Source organism: Rhinoderma darwinii (assembly GCF_050947455.1).
Source record: "Rhinoderma darwinii isolate aRhiDar2 chromosome 5 unlocalized genomic scaffold, aRhiDar2.hap1 SUPER_5_unloc_8, whole genome shotgun sequence".
NCBI lineage: Eukaryota > Metazoa > Chordata > Amphibia > Anura > Rhinodermatidae > Rhinoderma > Rhinoderma darwinii.
In genome coordinates, this window is record NW_027461821.1 from 740629 (window position 1) to 761105 (window position 20477).

The window sequence follows — 20477 nt, forward strand, 5'->3', positions numbered from 1 at the left end:
CCCATTATTTCAACACCTGTTGGACAATGCATGAGTGATAATGAGCTCATTGATTAAATGCAATTAATGAATAGATTGCCACCTCTTGTTGTGTGTCGTCTGTGTTTCTGTGTTTCCGGCATTTCACATTGGAACACCTCATTCACCTTCCTTGTCTTCTCTCCGCCCTCCCTTTTAGGTAAGTTAAAGAGCTGCACCTGAGCCAGCCACTGATTGATTGATTGATTGATTGATTGATTGATTGATTGATTGATTGATTGATTGATGCAGCACAACAGTCAAATAGTGGAGTGGAGTAGGGGAACAGCAAACAGCCAATAAAGCAGCCCGCCCGCTCGCCTGCCCGCCACAATGGACCTACCTGTGTACACTAGATGGATGTGATGGAATGTACTGTCGTCCCTACATTTCAAGAAGAAGTAAGAATTGCAGTTGCAACAAAGCCTTGCTTGCCTACAAAGAGAGCAGCAATTTGGATTTGTTACTATGTTACCTAGAAGAATAACAAACTGTGCAAGGATGGAGGTTGTAGGAGCAAGGAGAAGTTGTCTGTAAAGTTGGTGGATGCCTATTTTCCATTTTGCAGTCCCTTGTCTCCCTCTTGTGGCCTCCTGGAGGCAACTAGCTGTGCAAAAAAAAGACAGCCTGGCGGCCGGCTGTTGCAGTGTTGCCCTCTCAGGCAACACTGAGTGACTGACTGAGCCTCACCGTCTTATATAAAGTTCAGACGGAACTTTGCACGTGTCATAGTGGAGCCCTCAGGATTCCAGAGCCAGCTTTCTGACATCATAATGGGGCCTCAGAGATAAAAGCCTGGGCCCAGGCAGTGTTGGTCAGTGCTGCTCAGCAGGCAGCACTGGACTGGACTGGATTACAGCTGATACAAGGTGTGAAGGAACAAGGGGTGGCTGTGGGCATGCACTTGCTGCCGCTGCCAGTGTTTATCTGCATGGCAGCAGGGCATTTGGGCGTTGCCAGGAAGGCGTTTTTATGTAGATTCCTCCTCTTTCAGCACTGCATTGTGGTGCAAGCAAAAGAAGCAAATCCTGTCTGGCTTCCTCTCCGGCCTTTATTCACCTCCCGTGTAGCTGTGAGTGTGTGAGCCTGCAGGGCCCCATGGAATTGCCTAGAAGTAGGCTGAATCGCTGCAAGGGCTGAACAGCAGTATCGGGCAGGCTCGGGCAACGCGCGGCCCGTTCGGGTTATCGCTTCTCGGCCTTTTGGCTAAGATCAAGTGTAGTATCTGTTCTTATCAGTTTAATATCTGATACGTCCCCTATCTGGGGACCATATATTAAATGGATTTTTAGAACAGGGAGATGGAAATAGAGCTTGCTCTGTCCACTCCACGCATTGACCTGGTATTGCAGTATTTCCAGGACCGGTGCACCCTTTCCTTATGTGTTGACTAAAAGCAGATTCCAAAAGTGTTTTTTGTCTTTGCTATTGTTTCTGTCTTTCTGAAGGGATCTCCCCTTTTAATCCCATTATTTCAACACCTGTTGGACAATGCATGAGTGATAATGAGCTCATTGATTAAATGCAATTAATGAATAGATTGCCACCTCTTGTTGTGTGTCGTCTGTGTTTCTGTGTTTCCGGCATTTCACATTGGAACACCTCATTCACCTTCCTTGTCTTCTCTCCGCCCTCCCTTTTAGGTAAGTTAAAGAGCTGCACCTGAGCCAGCCACTGATTGATTGATTGATTGATTGATTGATTGATTGATTGATTGATTGATTGATTGATTGATTGATGCAGCACAACAGTCAAATAGTGGAGTGGAGTAGGGGAACAGCAAACAGCCAATAAAGCAGCCCGCCCGCTCGCCTGCCCGCCACAATGGACCTACCTGTGTACACTAGATGGATGTGATGGAATGTACTGTCGTCCCTACATTTCAAGAAGAAGTAAGAATTGCAGTTGCAACAAAGCCTTGCTTGCCTACAAAGAGAGCAGCAATTTGGATTTGTTACTATGTTACCTAGAAGAATAACAAACTGTGCAAGGATGGAGGTTGTAGGAGCAAGGAGAAGTTGTCTGTAAAGTTGGTGGATGCCTATTTTCCATTTTGCAGTCCCTTGTCTCCCTCTTGTGGCCTCCTGGAGGCAACTAGCTGTGCAAAAAAAAGACAGCCTGGCGGCCGGCTGTTGCAGTGTTGCCCTCTCAGGCAACACTGAGTGACTGACTGAGCCTCACCGTCTTATATAAAGTTCAGACGGAACTTTGCACGTGTCATAGTGGAGCCCTCAGGATTCCAGAGCCAGCTTTCTGACATCATAATGGGGCCTCAGAGATAAAAGCCTGGGCCCAGGCAGTGTTGGTCAGTGCTGCTCAGCAGGCAGCACTGGACTGGACTGGATTACAGCTGATACAAGGTGTGAAGGAACAAGGGGTGGCTGTGGGCATGCACTTGCTGCCGCTGCCAGTGTTTATCTGCATGGCAGCAGGGCATTTGGGCGTTGCCAGGAAGGCGTTTTTATGTAGATTCCTCCTCTTTCAGCACTGCATTGTGGTGCAAGCAAAAGAAGCAAATCCTGTCTGGCTTCCTCTCCGGCCTTTATTCACCTCCCGTGTAGCTGTGAGTGTGTGAGCCTGCAGGGCCCCATGGAATTGCCTAGAAGTAGGCTGAATCGCTGCAAGGGCTGAACAGCAGTATCGGGCAGGCTCGGGCAACGCGCGGCCCGTTCGGGTTATCGCTTCTCGGCCTTTTGGCTAAGATCAAGTGTAGTATCTGTTCTTATCAGTTTAATATCTGATACGTCCCCTATCTGGGGACCATATATTAAATGGATTTTTAGAACAGGGAGATGGAAATAGAGCTTGCTCTGTCCACTCCACGCATTGACCTGGTATTGCAGTATTTCCAGGACCGGTGCACCCTTTCCTTATGTGTTGACTAAAAGCAGATTCCAAAAGTGTTTTTTGTCTTTGCTATTGTTTCTGTCTTTCTGAAGGGATCTCCCCTTTTAATCCCATTATTTCAACACCTGTTGGACAATGCATGAGTGATAATGAGCTCATTGATTAAATGCAATTAATGAATAGATTGCCACCTCTTGTTGTGTGTCGTCTGTGTTTCTGTGTTTCCGGCATTTCACATTGGAACACCTCATTCACCTTCCTTGTCTTCTCTCCGCCCTCCCTTTTAGGTAAGTTAAAGAGCTGCACCTGAGCCAGCCACTGATTGATTGATTGATTGATTGATTGATTGATTGATTGATTGATTGATTGATTGATGCAGCACAACAGTCAAATAGTGGAGTGGAGTAGGGGAACAGCAAACAGCCAATAAAGCAGCCCGCCCGCTCGCCTGCCCGCCACAATGGACCTACCTGTGTACACTAGATGGATGTGATGGAATGTACTGTCGTCCCTACATTTCAAGAAGAAGTAAGAATTGCAGTTGCAACAAAGCCTTGCTTGCCTACAAAGAGAGCAGCAATTTGGATTTGTTACTATGTTACCTAGAAGAATAACAAACTGTGCAAGGATGGAGGTTGTAGGAGCAAGGAGAAGTTGTCTGTAAAGTTGGTGGATGCCTATTTTCCATTTTGCAGTCCCTTGTCTCCCTCTTGTGGCCTCCTGGAGGCAACTAGCTGTGCAAAAAAAAGACAGCCTGCTGTTGCAGTGTTGCCCTCTCAGGCAACACTGAGTGACTGACTGAGCCTCACCGTCTTATATAAAGTTCAGACGGAACTTTGCACGTGTCATAGTGGAGCCCTCAGGATTCCAGAGCCAGCTTTCTGACATCATAATGGGGCCTCAGAGATAAAAGCCTGGGCCCAGGCAGTGTTGGTCAGTGCTGCTCAGCAGGCAGCACTGGACTGGACTGGATTACAGCTGATACAAGGTGTGAAGGAACAAGGGGTGGCTGTGGGCATGCACTTGCTGCCGCTGCCAGTGTTTATCTGCATGGCAGCAGGGCATTTGGGCGTTGCCAGGAAGGCGTTTTTATGTAGATTCCTCCTCTTTCAGCACTGCATTGTGGTGCAAGCAAAAGAAGCAAATCCTGTCTGGCTTCCTCTCCGGCCTGTATTCACCTCCCGTGTAGCTGTGAGTGTGTGAGCCTGCAGGGCCCCATGGAATTGCCTAGAAGTAGGCTGAATCGCTGCAAGGGCTGAACAGCAGTATCGGGCAGGCTCGGGCAACGCGCGGCCCGTTCGGGTTATCGCTTCTCGGCCTTTTGGCTAAGATCAAGTGTAGTATCTGTTCTTATCAGTTTAATATCTGATACGTCCCCTATCTGGGGACCATATATTAAATGGATTTTTAGAACAGGGAGATGGAAATAGAGCTTGCTCTGTCCACTCCACGCATTGACCTGGTATTGCAGTATTTCCAGGACCGGTGCACCCTTTCCTTATGTGTTGACTAAAAGCAGATTCCAAAAGTGTTTTTTGTCTTTGCTATTGTTTCTGTCTTTCTGAAGGGATCTCCCCTTTTAATCCCATTATTTCAACACCTGTTGGACAATGCATGAGTGATAATGAGCTCATTGATTAAATGCAATTAATGAATAGATTGCCACCTCTTGTTGTGTGTCGTCTGTGTTTCTGTGTTTCCGGCATTTCACATTGGAACACCTCATTCACCTTCCTTGTCTTCTCTCCGCCCTCCCTTTTAGGTAAGTTAAAGAGCTGCACCTGAGCCAGCCACTGATTGATTGATTGATTGATTGATTGATTGATTGATTGATTGATTGATTGATTGATGCAGCACAACAGTCAAATAGTGGAGTGGAGTAGGGGAACAGCAAACAGCCAATAAAGCAGCCCGCCCGCTCGCCTGCCCGCCACAATGGACCTACCTGTGTACACTAGATGGATGTGATGGAATGTACTGTCGTCCCTACATTTCAAGAAGAAGTAAGAATTGCAGTTGCAACAAAGCCTTGCTTGCCTACAAAGAGAGCAGCAATTTGGATTTGTTACTATGTTACCTAGAAGAATAACAAACTGTGCAAGGATGGAGGTTGTAGGAGCAAGGAGAAGTTGTCTGTAAAGTTGGTGGATGCCTATTTTCCATTTTGCAGTCCCTTGTCTCCCTCTTGTGGCCTCCTGGAGGCAACTAGCTGTGCAAAAAAAAGACAGCCTGGCGGCCGGCTGTTGCAGTGTTGCCCTCTCAGGCAACACTGAGTGACTGACTGAGCCTCACCGTCTTATATAAAGTTCAGACGGAACTTTGCACGTGTCATAGTGGAGCCCTCAGGATTCCAGAGCCAGCTTTCTGACATCATAATGGGGCCTCAGAGATAAAAGCCTGGGCCCAGGCAGTGTTGGTCAGTGCTGCTCAGCAGGCAGCACTGGACTGGACTGGATTACAGCTGATACAAGGTGTGAAGGAACAAGGGGTGGCTGTGGGCATGCACTTGCTGCCGCTGCCAGTGTTTATCTGCATGGCAGCAGGGCATTTGGGCGTTGCCAGGAAGGCGTTTTTATGTAGATTCCTCCTCTTTCAGCACTGCATTGTGGTGCAAGCAAAAGAAGCAAATCCTGTCTGGCTTCCTCTCCGGCCTGTATTCACCTCCCGTGTAGCTGTGAGTGTGTGAGCCTGCAGGGCCCCATGGAATTGCCTAGAAGTAGGCTGAATCGCTGCAAGGGCTGAACAGCAGTATCGGGCAGGCTCGGGCAACGCGCGGCCCGTTCGGGTTATCGCTTCTCGGCCTTTTGGCTAAGATCAAGTGTAGTATCTGTTCTTATCAGTTTAATATCTGATACGTCCCCTATCTGGGGACCATATATTAAATGGATTTTTAGAACAGGGAGATGGAAATAGAGCTTGCTCTGTCCACTCCACGCATTGACCTGGTATTGCAGTATTTCCAGGACCGGTGCACCCTTTCCTTATGTGTTGACTAAAAGCAGATTCCAAAAGTGTTTTTTGTCTTTGCTATTGTTTCTGTCTTTCTGAAGGGATCTCCCCTTTTAATCCCATTATTTCAACACCTGTTGGACAATGCATGAGTGATAATGAGCTCATTGATTAAATGCAATTAATGAATAGATTGCCACCTCTTGTTGTGTGTCGTCTGTGTTTCTGTGTTTCCGGCATTTCACATTGGAACACCTCATTCACCTTCCTTGTCTTCTCTCCGCCCTCCCTTTTAGGTAAGTTAAAGAGCTGCACCTGAGCCAGCCACTGATTGATTGATTGATTGATTGATTGATTGATTGATTGATTGATTGATTGATGCAGCACAACAGTCAAATAGTGGAGTGGAGTAGGGGAACAGCAAACAGCCAATAAAGCAGCCCGCCCGCTCGCCTGCCCGCCACAATGGACCTACCTGTGTACACTAGATGGATGTGATGGAATGTACTGTCGTCCCTACATTTCAAGAAGAAGTAAGAATTGCAGTTGCAACAAAGCCTTGCTTGCCTACAAAGAGAGCAGCAATTTGGATTTGTTACTATGTTACCTAGAAGAATAACAAACTGTGCAAGGATGGAGGTTGTAGGAGCAAGGAGAAGTTGTCTGTAAAGTTGGTGGATGCCTATTTTCCATTTTGCAGTCCCTTGTCTCCCTCTTGTGGCCTCCTGGAGGCAACTAGCTGTGCAAAAAAAAGACAGCCTGGCGGCCGGCTGTTGCAGTGTTGCCCTCTCAGGCAACACTGAGTGACTGACTGAGCCTCACCGTCTTATATAAAGTTCAGACGGAACTTTGCACGTGTCATAGTGGAGCCCTCAGGATTCCAGAGCCAGCTTTCTGACATCATAATGGGGCCTCAGAGATAAAAGCCTGGGCCCAGGCAGTGTTGGTCAGTGCTGCTCAGCAGGCAGCACTGGACTGGACTGGATTACAGCTGATACAAGGTGTGAAGGAACAAGGGGTGGCTGTGGGCATGCACTTGCTGCCGCTGCCAGTGTTTATCTGCATGGCAGCAGGGCATTTGGGCGTTGCCAGGAAGGCGTTTTTATGTAGATTCCTCCTCTTTCAGCACTGCATTGTGGTGCAAGCAAAAGAAGCAAATCCTGTCTGGCTTCCTCTCCGGCCTTTATTCACCTCCCGTGTAGCTGTGAGTGTGTGAGCCTGCAGGGCCCCATGGAATTGCCTAGAAGTAGGCTGAATCGCTGCAAGGGCTGAACAGCAGTATCGGGCAGGCTCGGGCAACGCGCGGCCCGTTCGGGTTATCGCTTCTCGGCCTTTTGGCTAAGATCAAGTGTAGTATCTGTTCTTATCAGTTTAATATCTGATACGTCCCCTATCTGGGGACCATATATTAAATGGATTTTTAGAACAGGGAGATGGAAATAGAGCTTGCTCTGTCCACTCCACGCATTGACCTGGTATTGCAGTATTTCCAGGACCGGTGCACCCTTTCCTTATGTGTTGACTAAAAGCAGATTCCAAAAGTGTTTTTTGTCTTTGCTATTGTTTCTGTCTTTCTGAAGGGATCTCCCCTTTTAATCCCATTATTTCAACACCTGTTGGACAATGCATGAGTGATAATGAGCTCATTGATTAAATGCAATTAATGAATAGATTGCCACCTCTTGTTGTGTGTCGTCTGTGTTTCTGTGTTTCCGGCATTTCACATTGGAACACCTCATTCACCTTCCTTGTCTTCTCTCCGCCCTCCCTTTTAGGTAAGTTAAAGAGCTGCACCTGAGCCAGCCACTGATTGATTGATTGATTGATTGATTGATTGATTGATTGATTGATTGATTGATGCAGCACAACAGTCAAATAGTGGAGTGGAGTAGGGGAACAGCAAACAGCCAATAAAGCAGCCCGCCCGCTCGCCTGCCCGCCACAATGGACCTACCTGTGTACACTAGATGGATGTGATGGAATGTACTGTCGTCCCTACATTTCAAGAAGAAGTAAGAATTGCAGTTGCAACAAAGCCTTGCTTGCCTACAAAGAGAGCAGCAATTTGGATTTGTTACTATGTTACCTAGAAGAATAACAAACTGTGCAAGGATGGAGGTTGTAGGAGCAAGGAGAAGTTGTCTGTAAAGTTGGTGGATGCCTATTTTCCATTTTGCAGTCCCTTGTCTCCCTCTTGTGGCCTCCTGGAGGCAACTAGCTGTGCAAAAAAAAGACAGCCTGGCGGCCGGCTGTTGCAGTGTTGCCCTCTCAGGCAACACTGAGTGACTGACTGAGCCTCACCGTCTTATATAAAGTTCAGACGGAACTTTGCACGTGTCATAGTGGAGCCCTCAGGATTCCAGAGCCAGCTTTCTGACATCATAATGGGGCCTCAGAGATAAAAGCCTGGGCCCAGGCAGTGTTGGTCAGTGCTGCTCAGCAGGCAGCACTGGACTGGACTGGATTACAGCTGATACAAGGTGTGAAGGAACAAGGGGTGGCTGTGGGCATGCACTTGCTGCCGCTGCCAGTGTTTATCTGCATGGCAGCAGGGCATTTGGGCGTTGCCAGGAAGGCGTTTTTATGTAGATTCCTCCTCTTTCAGCACTGCATTGTGGTGCAAGCAAAAGAAGCAAATCCTGTCTGGCTTCCTCTCCGGCCTTTATTCACCTCCCGTGTAGCTGTGAGTGTGTGAGCCTGCAGGGCCCCATGGAATTGCCTAGAAGTAGGCTGAATCGCTGCAAGGGCTGAACAGCAGTATCGGGCAGGCTCGGGCAACGCGCGGCCCGTTCGGGTTATCGCTTCTCGGCCTTTTGGCTAAGATCAAGTGTAGTATCTGTTCTTATCAGTTTAATATCTGATACGTCCCCTATCTGGGGACCATATATTAAATGGATTTTTAGAACAGGGAGATGGAAATAGAGCTTGCTCTGTCCACTCCACGCATTGACCTGGTATTGCAGTATTTCCAGGACCGGTGCACCCTTTCCTTATGTGTTGACTAAAAGCAGATTCCAAAAGTGTTTTTTGTCTTTGCTATTGTTTCTGTCTTTCTGAAGGGATCTCCCCTTTTAATCCCATTATTTCAACACCTGTTGGACAATGCATGAGTGATAATGAGCTCATTGATTAAATGCAATTAATGAATAGATTGCCACCTCTTGTTGTGTGTCGTCTGTGTTTCTGTGTTTCCGGCATTTCACATTGGAACACCTCATTCACCTTCCTTGTCTTCTCTCCGCCCTCCCTTTTAGGTAAGTTAAAGAGCTGCACCTGAGCCAGCCACTGATTGATTGATTGATTGATTGATTGATTGATTGATTGATTGATTGATGCAGCACAACAGTCAAATAGTGGAGTGGAGTAGGGGAACAGCAAACAGCCAATAAAGCAGCCCGCCCGCTCGCCTGCCCGCCACAATGGACCTACCTGTGTACACTAGATGGATGTGATGGAATGTACTGTCGTCCCTACATTTCAAGAAGAAGTAAGAATTGCAGTTGCAACAAAGCCTTGCTTGCCTACAAAGAGAGCAGCAATTTGGATTTGTTACTATGTTACCTAGAAGAATAACAAACTGTGCAAGGATGGAGGTTGTAGGAGCAAGGAGAAGTTGTCTGTAAAGTTGGTGGATGCCTATTTTCCATTTTGCAGTCCCTCGTCTCCCTCTTGTGGCCTCCTGGAGGCAACTAGCTGTGCAAAAAAAAGACAGCCTGGCGGCCGGCTGTTGCAGTGTTGCCCTCTCAGGCAACACTGAGTGACTGACTGAGCCTCACCGTCTTATATAAAGTTCAGACGGAACTTTGCACGTGTCATAGTGGAGCCCTCAGGATTCCAGAGCCAGCTTTCTGACATCATAATGGGGCCTCAGAGATAAAAGCCTGGGCCCAGGCAGTGTTGGTCAGTGCTGCTCAGCAGGCAGCACTGGACTGGACTGGATTACAGCTGATACAAGGTGTGAAGGAACAAGGGGTGGCTGTGGGCATGCACTTGCTGCCGCTGCCAGTGTTTATCTGCATGGCAGCAGGGCATTTGGGCGTTGCCAGGAAGGCGTTTTTATGTAGATTCCTCCTCTTTCAGCACTGCATTGTGGTGCAAGCAAAAGAAGCAAATCCTGTCTGGCTTCCTCTCCGGCCTTTATTCACCTCCCGTGTAGCTGTGAGTGTGTGAGCCTGCAGGGCCCCATGGAATTGCCTAGAAGTAGGCTGAATCGCTGCAAGGGCTGAACAGCAGTATCGGGCAGGCTCGGGCAACGCGCGGCCCGTTCGGGTTATCGCTTCTCGGCAAGTGTAGTATCTGTTCTTATCAGTTTAATATCTGATACGTCCCCTATCTGGGGACCATATATTAAATGGATTTTTAGAACAGGGAGATGGAAATAGAGCTTGCTCTGTCCACTCCACGCATTGACCTGGTATTGCAGTATTTCCAGGACCGGTGCACCCTTTCCTTATGTGTTGACTAAAAGCAGATTCCAAAAGTGTTTTTTGTCTTTGCTATTGTTTCTGTCTTTCTGAAGGGATCTCCCCTTTTAATCCCATTATTTCAACACCTGTTGGACAATGCATGAGTGATAATGAGCTCATTGATTAAATGCAATTAATGAATAGATTGCCACCTCTTGTTGTGTGTCGTCTGTGTTTCTGTGTTTCCGGCATTTCACATTGGAACACCTCATTCACCTTCCTTGTCTTCTCTCCGCCCTCCCTTTTAGGTAAGTTAAAGAGCTGCACCTGAGCCAGCCACTGATTGATTGATTGATTGATTGATTGATTGATTGATTGATTGATTGATTGATGCAGCACAACAGTCAAATAGTGGAGTGGAGTAGGGGAACAGCAAACAGCCAATAAAGCAGCCCGCCCGCTCGCCTGCCCGCCACAATGGACCTACCTGTGTACACTAGATGGATGTGATGGAATGTACTGTCGTCCCTACATTTCAAGAAGAAGTAAGAATTGCAGTTGCAACAAAGCCTTGCTTGCCTACAAAGAGAGCAGCAATTTGGATTTGTTACTATGTTACCTAGAAGAATAACAAACTGTGCAAGGATGGAGGTTGTAGGAGCAAGGAGAAGTTGTCTGTAAAGTTGGTGGATGCCTATTTTCCATTTTGCAGTCCCTTGTCTCCCTCTTGTGGCCTCCTGGAGGCAACTAGCTGTGCAAAAAAAAGACAGCCTGGCGGCCGGCTGTTGCAGTGTTGCCCTCTCAGGCAACACTGAGTGACTGACTGAGCCTCACCGTCTTATATAAAGTTCAGACGGAACTTTGCACGTGTCATAGTGGAGCCCTCAGGATTCCAGAGCCAGCTTTCTGACATCATAATGGGGCCTCAGAGATAAAAGCCTGGGCCCAGGCAGTGTTGGTCAGTGCTGCTCAGCAGGCAGCACTGGACTGGACTGGATTACAGCTGATACAAGGTGTGAAGGAACAAGGGGTGGCTGTGGGCATGCACTTGCTGCCGCTGCCAGTGTTTATCTGCATGGCAGCAGGGCATTTGGGCGTTGCCAGGAAGGCGTTTTTATGTAGATTCCTCCTCTTTCAGCACTGCATTGTGGTGCAAGCAAAAGAAGCAAATCCTGTCTGGCTTCCTCTCCGGCCTTTATTCACCTCCCGTGTAGCTGTGAGTGTGTGAGCCTGCAGGGCCCCATGGAATTGCCTAGAAGTAGGCTGAATCGCTGCAAGGGCTGAACAGCAGTATCGGGCAGGCTCGGGCAACGCGCGGCCCGTTCGGGTTATCGCTTCTCGGCCTTTTGGCTAAGATCAAGTGTAGTATCTGTTCTTATCAGTTTAATATCTGATACGTCCCCTATCTGGGGACCATATATTAAATGGATTTTTAGAACAGGGAGATGGAAATAGAGCTTGCTCTGTCCACTCCACGCATTGACCTGGTATTGCAGTATTTCCAGGACCGGTGCACCCTTTCCTTATGTGTTGACTAAAAGCAGATTCCAAAAGTGTTTTTTGTCTTTGCTATTGTTTCTGTCTTTCTGAAGGGATCTCCCCTTTTAATCCCATTATTTCAACACCTGTTGGACAATGCATGAGTGATAATGAGCTCATTGATTAAATGCAATTAATGAATAGATTGCCACCTCTTGTTGTGTGTCGTCTGTGTTTCTGTGTTTCCGGCATTTCACATTGGAACACCTCATTCACCTTCCTTGTCTTCTCTCCGCCCTCCCTTTTAGGTAAGTTAAAGAGCTGCACCTGAGCCAGCCACTGATTGATTGATTGATTGATTGATTGATTGATTGATTGATTGATTGATTGATGCAGCACAACAGTCAAATAGTGGAGTGGAGTAGGGGAACAGCAAACAGCCAATAAAGCAGCCCGCCCGCTCGCCTGCCCGCCACAATGGACCTACCTGTGTACACTAGATGGATGTGATGGAATGTACTGTCGTCCCTACATTTCAAGAAGAAGTAAGAATTGCAGTTGCAACAAAGCCTTGCTTGCCTACAAAGAGAGCAGCAATTTGGATTTGTTACTATGTTACCTAGAAGAATAACAAACTGTGCAAGGATGGAGGTTGTAGGAGCAAGGAGAAGTTGTCTGTAAAGTTGGTGGATGCCTATTTTCCATTTTGCAGTCCCTTGTCTCCCTCTTGTGGCCTCCTGGAGGCAACTAGCTGTGCAAAAAAAAGACAGCCTGGCGGCCGGCTGTTGCAGTGTTGCCCTCTCAGGCAACACTGAGTGACTGACTGAGCCTCACCGTCTTATATAAAGTTCAGACGGAACTTTGCACGTGTCATAGTGGAGCCCTCAGGATTCCAGAGCCAGCTTTCTGACATCATAATGGGGCCTCAGAGATAAAAGCCTGGGCCCAGGCAGTGTTGGTCAGTGCTGCTCAGCAGGCAGCACTGGACTGGACTGGATTACAGCTGATACAAGGTGTGAAGGAACAAGGGGTGGCTGTGGGCATGCACTTGCTGCCGCTGCCAGTGTTTATCTGCATGGCAGCAGGGCATTTGGGCGTTGCCAGGAAGGCGTTTTTATGTAGATTCCTCCTCTTTCAGCACTGCATTGTGGTGCAAGCAAAAGAAGCAAATCCTGTCTGGCTTCCTCTCCGGCCTTTATTCACCTCCCGTGTAGCTGTGAGTGTGTGAGCCTGCAGGGCCCCATGGAATTGCCTAGAAGTAGGCTGAATCGCTGCAAGGGCTGAACAGCAGTATCGGGCAGGCTCGGGCAACGCGCGGCCCGTTCGGGTTATCGCTTCTCGGCCTTTTGGCTAAGATCAAGTGTAGTATCTGTTCTTATCAGTTTAATATCTGATACGTCCCCTATCTGGGGACCATATATTAAATGGATTTTTAGAACAGGGAGATGGAAATAGAGCTTGCTCTGTCCACTCCACGCATTGACCTGGTATTGCAGTATTTCAAGGACCGGTGCACCCTTTCCTTATGTGTTGACTAAAAGCAGATTCCAAAAGTGTTTTTTGTCTTTGCTATTGTTTCTGTCTTTCTGAAGGGATCTCCCCTTTTAATCCCATTATTTCAACACCTGTTGGACAATGCATGAGTGATAATGAGCTCATTGATTAAATGCAATTAATGAATAGATTGCCACCTCTTGTTGTGTGTCGTCTGTGTTTCTGTGTTTCCGGCATTTCACATTGGAACACCTCATTCACCTTCCTTGTCTTCTCTCCGCCCTCCCTTTTAGGTAAGTTAAAGAGCTGCACCTGAGCCAGCCACTGATTGATTGATTGATTGATTGATTGATTGATTGATTGATTGATGCAGCACAACAGTCAAATAGTGGAGTGGAGTAGGGGAACAGCAAACAGCCAATAAAGCAGCCCGCCCGCTCGCCTGCCCGCCACAATGGACCTACCTGTGTACACTAGATGGATGTGATGGAATGTACTGTCGTCCCTACATTTCAAGAAGAAGTAAGAATTGCAGTTGCAACAAAGCCTTGCTTGCCTACAAAGAGAGCAGCAATTTGGATTTGTTACTATGTTACCTAGAAGAATAACAAACTGTGCAAGGATGGAGGTTGTAGGAGCAAGGAGAAGTTGTCTGTAAAGTTGGTGGATGCCTATTTTCCATTTTGCAGTCCCTTGTCTCCCTCTTGTGGCCTCCTGGAGGCAACTAGCTGTGCAAAAAAAAGACAGCCTGGCGGCCGGCTGTTGCAGTGTTGCCCTCTCAGGCAACACTGAGTGACTGACTGAGCCTCACCGTCTTATATAAAGTTCAGACGGAACTTTGCACGTGTCATAGTGGAGCCCTCAGGATTCCAGAGCCAGCTTTCTGACATCATAATGGGGCCTCAGAGATAAAAGCCTGGGCCCAGGCAGTGTTGGTCAGTGCTGCTCAGCAGGCAGCACTGGACTGGACTGGATTACAGCTGATACAAGGTGTGAAGGAACAAGGGGTGGCTGTGGGCATGCACTTGCTGCCGCTGCCAGTGTTTATCTGCATGGCAGCAGGGCATTTGGGCGTTGCCAGGAAGGCGTTTTTATGTAGATTCCTCCTCTTTCAGCACTGCATTGTGGTGCAAGCAAAAGAAGCAAATCCTGTCTGGCTTCCTCTCCGGCCTTTATTCACCTCCCGTGTAGCTGTGAGTGTGTGAGCCTGCAGGGCCCCATGGAATTGCCTAGAAGTAGGCTGAATCGCTGCAAGGGCTGAACAGCAGTATCGGGCAGGCTCGGGCAACGCGCGGCCCGTTCGGGTTATCGCTTCTCGGCCTTTTGGCTAAGATCAAGTGTAGTATCTGTTCTTATCAGTTTAATATCTGATACGTCCCCTATCTGGGGACCATATATTAAATGGATTTTTAGAACAGGGAGATGGAAATAGAGCTTGCTCTGTCCACTCCACGCATTGACCTGGTATTGCAGTATTTCCAGGACCGGTGCACCCTTTCCTTATGTGTTGACTAAAAGCAGATTCCAAAAGTGTTTTTTGTCTTTGCTATTGTTTCTGTCTTTCTGAAGGGATCTCCCCTTTTAATCCCATTATTTCAACACCTGTTGGACAATGCATGAGTGATAATGAGCTCATTGATTAAATGCAATTAATGAATAGATTGCCACCTCTTGTTGTGTGTCGTCTGTGTTTCTGTGTTTCCGGCATTTCACATTGGAACACCTCATTCACCTTCCTTGTCTTCTCTCCGCCCTCCCTTTTAGGTAAGTTAAAGAGCTGCACCTGAGCCAGCCACTGATTGATTGATTGATTGATTGATTGATTGATTGATTGATTGATGCAGCACAACAGTCAAATAGTGGAGTGGAGTAGGGGAACAGCAAACAGCCAATAAAGCAGCCCGCCCGCTCGCCTGCCCGCCACAATGGACCTACCTGTGTACACTAGATGGATGTGATGGAATGTACTGTCGTCCCTACATTTCAAGAAGAAGTAAGAATTGCAGTTGCAACAAAGCCTTGCTTGCCTACAAAGAGAGCAGCAATTTGGATTTGTTACTATGTTACCTAGAAGAATAACAAACTGTGCAAGGATGGAGGTTGTAGGAGCAAGGAGAAGTTGTCTGTAAAGTTGGTGGATGCCTATTTTCCATTTTGCAGTCCCTTGTCTCCCTCTTGTGGCCTCCTGGAGGCAACTAGCTGTGCAAAAAAAAGACAGCCTGGCGGCCGGCTGTTGCAGTGTTGCCCTCTCAGGCAACACTGAGTGACTGACTGAGCCTCACCGTCTTATATAAAGTTCAGACGGAACTTTGCACGTGTCATAGTGGAGCCCTCAGGATTCCAGAGCCAGCTTTCTGACATCATAATGGGGCCTCAGAGATAAAAGCCTGGGCCCAGGCAGTGTTGGTCAGTGCTGCTCAGCAGGCAGCACTGGACTGGACTGGATTACAGCTGATACAAGGTGTGAAGGAACAAGGGGTGGCTGTGGGCATGCACTTGCTGCCGCTGCCAGTGTTTATCTGCATGGCAGCAGGGCATTTGGGCGTTGCCAGGAAGGCGTTTTTATGTAGATTCCTCCTCTTTCAGCACTGCATTGTGGTGCAAGCAAAAGAAGCAAATCCTGTCTGGCTTCCTCTCCGGCCTTTATTCACCTCCCGTGTAGCTGTGAGTGTGTGAGCCTGCAGGGCCCCATGGAATTGCCTAGAAGTAGGCTGAATCGCTGGCAAGGGCTGAACAGCAGTATCGGGCAGGCTCGGGCAACGCGCGGCCCGTTCGGGTTATCGCTTCTCGGCCTTTTGGCTAAGATCAAGTGTAGTATCTGTTCTTATCAGTTTAATATCTGATACGTCCCCTATCTGGGGACCATATATTAAATGGATTTTTAGAACAGGGAGATGGAAATAGAGCTTGCTCTGTCCACTCCACGCATTGACCTGGTATTGCAGTATTTCCAGGACCGGTGCACCCTTTCCTTATGTGTTGACTAAAAGCAGATTCCAAAAGTGTTTTTTGTCTTTGCTATTGTTTCTGTCTTTCTGAAGGGATCTCCCCTTTTAATCCCATTATTTCAACACCTGTTGGACAATGCATGAGTGATAATGAGCTCATTGATTAAATGCAATTAATGAATAGATTGCCACCTCTTGTTGTGTGTCGTCTGTGTTTCTGTGTTTCCGGCATTTCACATTGGAACACCTCATTCACCTTCCTTGTCTTCTCTCCGCCCTCCCTTTTAGGTAAGTTAAAGAGCTGCACCTGAGCCAGCCACTGATTGATTGATTGATTGATTGATTGATTGATTGATTGATTGATTGATTGATTGATTGATTGATTGATTGATGCAGCACAACAGTCAAATAGTGGAGTGGAGTAGGGGAACAGCAAACAGCCAATAAAGCAGCCCGCCCGCTCGCCTGCCCGCCACAATGGACCTACCTGTGTACACTAGATGGATGTGATGGAATGTACTGTCGTCCCTACATTTCAAGAAGAAGTAAGAATTGCAGTTGCAACAAAGCCTTGCTTGCCTACAAAGAGAGCAGCAATTTGGATTTGTTACTATGTTACCTAGAAGAATAACAAACTGTGCAAGGATGGAGGTTGTAGGAGCAAGGAGAAGTTGTCTGTAAAGTTGGTGGATGCCTATTTTCCATTTTGCAGTCCCTTGTCTCCCTCTTGTGGCCTCCTGGAGGCAACTAGCTGTGCAAAAAAAAGACAGCCTGGCGGCCGGCTGTTGCAGTGTTGCCCTCTCAGGCAACACTGAGTGACTGACTGAGCCTCACCGTCTTATATAAAGTTCAGACGGAACTTTGCACGTGTCATAGTGGAGCCCTCAGGATTCCAGAGCCAGCTTTCTGACATCATAATGGGGCCTCAGAGATAAAAGCCTGGGCCCAGGCAGTGTTGGTCAGTGCTGCTCAGCAGGCAGCACTGGACTGGACTGGATTACAGCTGATACAAGGTGTGAAGGAACAAGGGGTGGCTGTGGGCATGCACTTGCTGCCGCTGCCAGTGTTTATCTGCATGGCAGCAGGGCATTTGGGCGTTGCCAGGAAGGCGTTTTTATGTAGATTCCTCCTCTTTCAGCACTGCATTGTGGTGCAAGCAAAAGAAGCAAATCCTGTCTGGCTTCCTCTCCGGCCTTTATTCACCTCCCGTGTAGCTGTGAGTGTGTGAGCCTGCAGGGCCCCATGGAATTGCCTAGAAGTAGGCTGAATCGCTGCAAGGGCTGAACAGCAGTATCGGGCAGGCTCGGGCAACGCGCGGCCCGTTCGGGTTATCGCTTCTCGGCCTTTTGGCTAAGATCAAGTGTAGTATCTGTTCTTATCAGTTTAATATCTGATACGTCCCCTATCTGGGGACCATATATTAAATGGATTTTTAGAACAGGGAGATGGAAATAGAGCTTGCTCTGTCCACTCCACGCATTGACCTGGTATTGCAGTATTTCCAGGACCGGTGCACCCTTTCCTTATGTGTTGACTAAAAGCAGATTCCAAAAGTGTTTTTTGTCTTTGCTATTGTTTCTGTCTTTCTGAAGGGATCTCCCCTTTTAATCCCATTATTTCAACACCTGTTGGACAATGCATGAGTGATAATGAGCTCATTGATTAAATGCAATTAATGAATAGATTGCCACCTCTTGTTGTGTGTCGTCTGTGTTTCTGTGTTTCCGGCATTTCACATTGGAACACCTCATTCACCTTCCTTGTCTTCTCTCCGCCCTCCCTTTTAGGTAAGTTAAAGAGCTGCACCTGAGCCAGCCACTGATTGATTGATTGATTGATTGATTGATTGATTGATTGATTGATGCAGCACAACAGTCAAATAGTGGAGTGGAGTAGGGGAACAGCAAACAGCCAATAAAGCAGCCCGCCCGCTCGCCTGCCCGCCACAATGGACCTACCTGTGTACACTAGATGGATGTGATGGAATGTACTGTCGTCCCTACATTTCAAGAAGAAGTAAGAATTGCAGTTGCAACAAAGCCTTGCTTGCCTACAAAGAGAGCAGCAATTTGGATTTGTTACTATGTTACCTAGAAGAATAACAAACTGTGCAAGGATGGAGGTTGTAGGAGCAAGGAGAAGTTGTCTGTAAAGTTGGTGGATGCCTATTTTCCATTTTGCAGTCCCTTGTCTCCCTCTTGTGGCCTCCTGGAGGCAACTAGCTGAGCAAAAAAAAGACAGCATGGCGGCCGGCTGTTGGAGTGTTGCCCTCTCAGGCAACACTGAGTGACTGACTGAGCCTCACCGTCTTATATAAAGTTCAGACGGAACTTTGCACGTGTCATAGTGGAGCCCTCAGGATTCCAGAGCCAGCTTTCTGACATCATAATGGGGCCTCAGAGATAAAAGCCTGGGCCCAGGCAGTGTTGGTCAGTGCTGCTCAGCAGGCAGCACTGGACTGGACTGGATTACAGCTGATACAAGGTGTGAAGGAACAAGGGGTGGCTGTGGGCATGCACTTGCTGCCGCTGCCAGTGTTTATCTGCATGGCAGCAGGGCATTTGGGCGTTGCCAGGAAGGCGTTTTTATGTAGATTCCTCCTCTTTCAGCACTGCATTGTGGTGCAAGCAAAAGAAGCAAATCCTGTCTGGCTTCCTCTCCGGCCTTTATTCACCTCCCGTGTAGCTGTGAGTGTGTGAGCCTGCAGGGCCCCATGGAATTGCCTAGAAGTAGGCTGAATCGCTGCAAGGGCTGAACAGCAGTATCGGGCAGGCTCGGGCAACGCGCGGCCCGTTCGGGTTATCGCTTCTCGGCCTTTTGGCTAAGATCAAGTGTAGTATCTGTTCTTATCAGTTTAATATCTGATACGTCCCCTATCTGGGGACCATATATTAAATGGATTTTTAGAACAGGGAGATGGAAATAGAGCTTGCTCTGTCCACTCCACGCATTGACCTGGTATTGCAGTATTTCCAGGACCGGTGCACCCTTTCCTTATGTGTTGACTAAAAGCAGATTCCAAAAGTGTTTTTTGTCTTTGCTATTGTTTCTGTCTTTCTGAAGGGATCTCCCCTTTTAATCCCATTATTTCAACACCTGTTGGACAATGCATGAGTGATAATGAGCTCATTGATTAAATGCAATTAATGAATAGATTGCCACCTCTTGTTGTGTGTCGTCTGTGTTTCTGTGTTTCCGGCATTTCACATTGGAACACCTCATTCACCTTCCTTGTCTTCTCTCCGCCCTCCCTTTTAGGTAAGTTAAAGAGCTGCACCTGAGCCAGCCACCGATTGATTGATTGATTGATTGATTGATTGATTGATTGATTGATTGATTGATTGATGCAGCACAACAGTCAAATAGTGGAGTGGAGTAGGGGAACAGCAAACAGCCAATAAAGCAGCCCGCCCGCTCGCCTGCCCGCCACAATGGACCTACCTGTGTACACTAGATGGATGTGATGGAATGTACTGTCGTCCCTACATTTCAAGAAGAAGTAAGAATTGCAGTTGCAACAAAGCCTTGCTTGCCTACAAAGAGAGCAGCAATTTGGATTTGTTACTATGTTACCTAGAAGAATAACAAACTGTGCAAGGATGGAGGTTGTAGGAGCAAGGAGAAGTTGTCTGTAAAGTTGGTGGATGCCTATTTTCCATTTTGCAGTCCCTTGTCTCCCTCTTGTGGCCTCCTGGAGGCAACTAGCTGTGCAAAAAAAAGACAGCCTGGCGGCCGGCTGTTGCAGTGTTGCCCTCTCAGGCAACACTGAGTGACTGACTGAGCCTCACCGTCTTATATAAAGTTCAGACGGAACTTTGCACGTGTCATAGTGGAGCCCTCAGGATTCCAGAGCCAGCTTTCTGACATCATAATGGGGCCTCAGAGATAAAAGCCTGGGCCCAGGCAGTGTTGGTCAGTGCTGCTCAGCAGGCAGCACTGGACTGGACTGGATTACAGCTGATACAAGGTGTGAAGGAACAAGGGGTGGCTGTGGGCATGCACTTGCTGCCGCTGCCAGTGTTTATCTGCATGGCAGCAGGGCATTTGGGCGTTGCCAGGAAGGCGTTTTTATGTAGATTCCTCCTCTTTCAGCACTGCATTGTGGTGCAAGCAAAAGAAGCAAATCCTGTCTGGCTTCCTCTCCGGCCTTTATTCACCTCCCGTGTAGCTGTGAGTGTGTGAGCCTGCAGGGCCCCATGGAATTGCCTCGAAGTAGGCTGAATCGCTGCAAGGGCTGAACAGCAGTATCGGGCAGGCTCGGGCAACGCGCGGCCCGTTCGGGTTATCGCTTCTCGGCCTTTTGGCTAAGATCAAGTGTAGTATCTGTTCTTATCAG

General features: G+C 47.9%; 12 non-coding genes and 2 pseudogenes across 12 annotated transcripts; all 14 read left to right on the plus strand.

The window, feature by feature from the left end:
• The first annotated feature begins 1204 nt into the window (after positions 1–1204).
• Positions 1205–1395, plus strand: LOC142697648 (U2 spliceosomal RNA). Its single transcript, XR_012865422.1, has one exon. It is a non-coding gene; the product is annotated as a U2 spliceosomal RNA (small nuclear RNA).
• A 1300-nt stretch (positions 1396–2695) lies between these two features.
• LOC142697651 (U2 spliceosomal RNA) lies at positions 2696–2886 on the plus strand. Its single transcript, XR_012865424.1, has one exon. It is a non-coding gene; the product is annotated as a U2 spliceosomal RNA (small nuclear RNA).
• Positions 2887–4170: 1284 nt separating this feature from the next.
• On the plus strand, positions 4171–4361 carry LOC142697652 (U2 spliceosomal RNA). The gene has a single exon (XR_012865425.1). It is a non-coding gene; the product is annotated as a U2 spliceosomal RNA (small nuclear RNA).
• A 1292-nt stretch (positions 4362–5653) lies between these two features.
• Positions 5654–5844, plus strand: LOC142697653 (U2 spliceosomal RNA). The gene has a single exon (XR_012865426.1). It is a non-coding gene; the product is annotated as a U2 spliceosomal RNA (small nuclear RNA).
• Positions 5845–7132: 1288 nt separating this feature from the next.
• Positions 7133–7323, plus strand: LOC142697654 (U2 spliceosomal RNA). The gene has a single exon (XR_012865427.1). It is a non-coding gene; the product is annotated as a U2 spliceosomal RNA (small nuclear RNA).
• A 1288-nt stretch (positions 7324–8611) lies between these two features.
• Positions 8612–8802, plus strand: LOC142697655 (U2 spliceosomal RNA). Its single transcript, XR_012865428.1, has one exon. It is a non-coding gene; the product is annotated as a U2 spliceosomal RNA (small nuclear RNA).
• Positions 8803–10086: 1284 nt separating this feature from the next.
• On the plus strand, positions 10087–10262 carry LOC142697704 (U2 spliceosomal RNA; annotated as a pseudogene).
• Positions 10263–11550: 1288 nt separating this feature from the next.
• On the plus strand, positions 11551–11741 carry LOC142697657 (U2 spliceosomal RNA). The gene has a single exon (XR_012865430.1). It is a non-coding gene; the product is annotated as a U2 spliceosomal RNA (small nuclear RNA).
• A 1288-nt stretch (positions 11742–13029) lies between these two features.
• Positions 13030–13220, plus strand: LOC142697696 (U2 spliceosomal RNA). The gene has a single exon (XR_012865465.1). It is a non-coding gene; the product is annotated as a U2 spliceosomal RNA (small nuclear RNA).
• A 1280-nt stretch (positions 13221–14500) lies between these two features.
• On the plus strand, positions 14501–14691 carry LOC142697658 (U2 spliceosomal RNA). Its single transcript, XR_012865431.1, has one exon. It is a non-coding gene; the product is annotated as a U2 spliceosomal RNA (small nuclear RNA).
• Positions 14692–15972: 1281 nt separating this feature from the next.
• On the plus strand, positions 15973–16163 carry LOC142697659 (U2 spliceosomal RNA). Its single transcript, XR_012865432.1, has one exon. It is a non-coding gene; the product is annotated as a U2 spliceosomal RNA (small nuclear RNA).
• Positions 16164–17471: 1308 nt separating this feature from the next.
• LOC142697660 (U2 spliceosomal RNA) lies at positions 17472–17662 on the plus strand. Its single transcript, XR_012865433.1, has one exon. It is a non-coding gene; the product is annotated as a U2 spliceosomal RNA (small nuclear RNA).
• A 1280-nt stretch (positions 17663–18942) lies between these two features.
• Positions 18943–19133, plus strand: LOC142697662 (U2 spliceosomal RNA). The gene has a single exon (XR_012865434.1). It is a non-coding gene; the product is annotated as a U2 spliceosomal RNA (small nuclear RNA).
• A 1292-nt stretch (positions 19134–20425) lies between these two features.
• Positions 20426–20477, plus strand: LOC142697706 (U2 spliceosomal RNA; annotated as a pseudogene; the record flags this gene model as incomplete).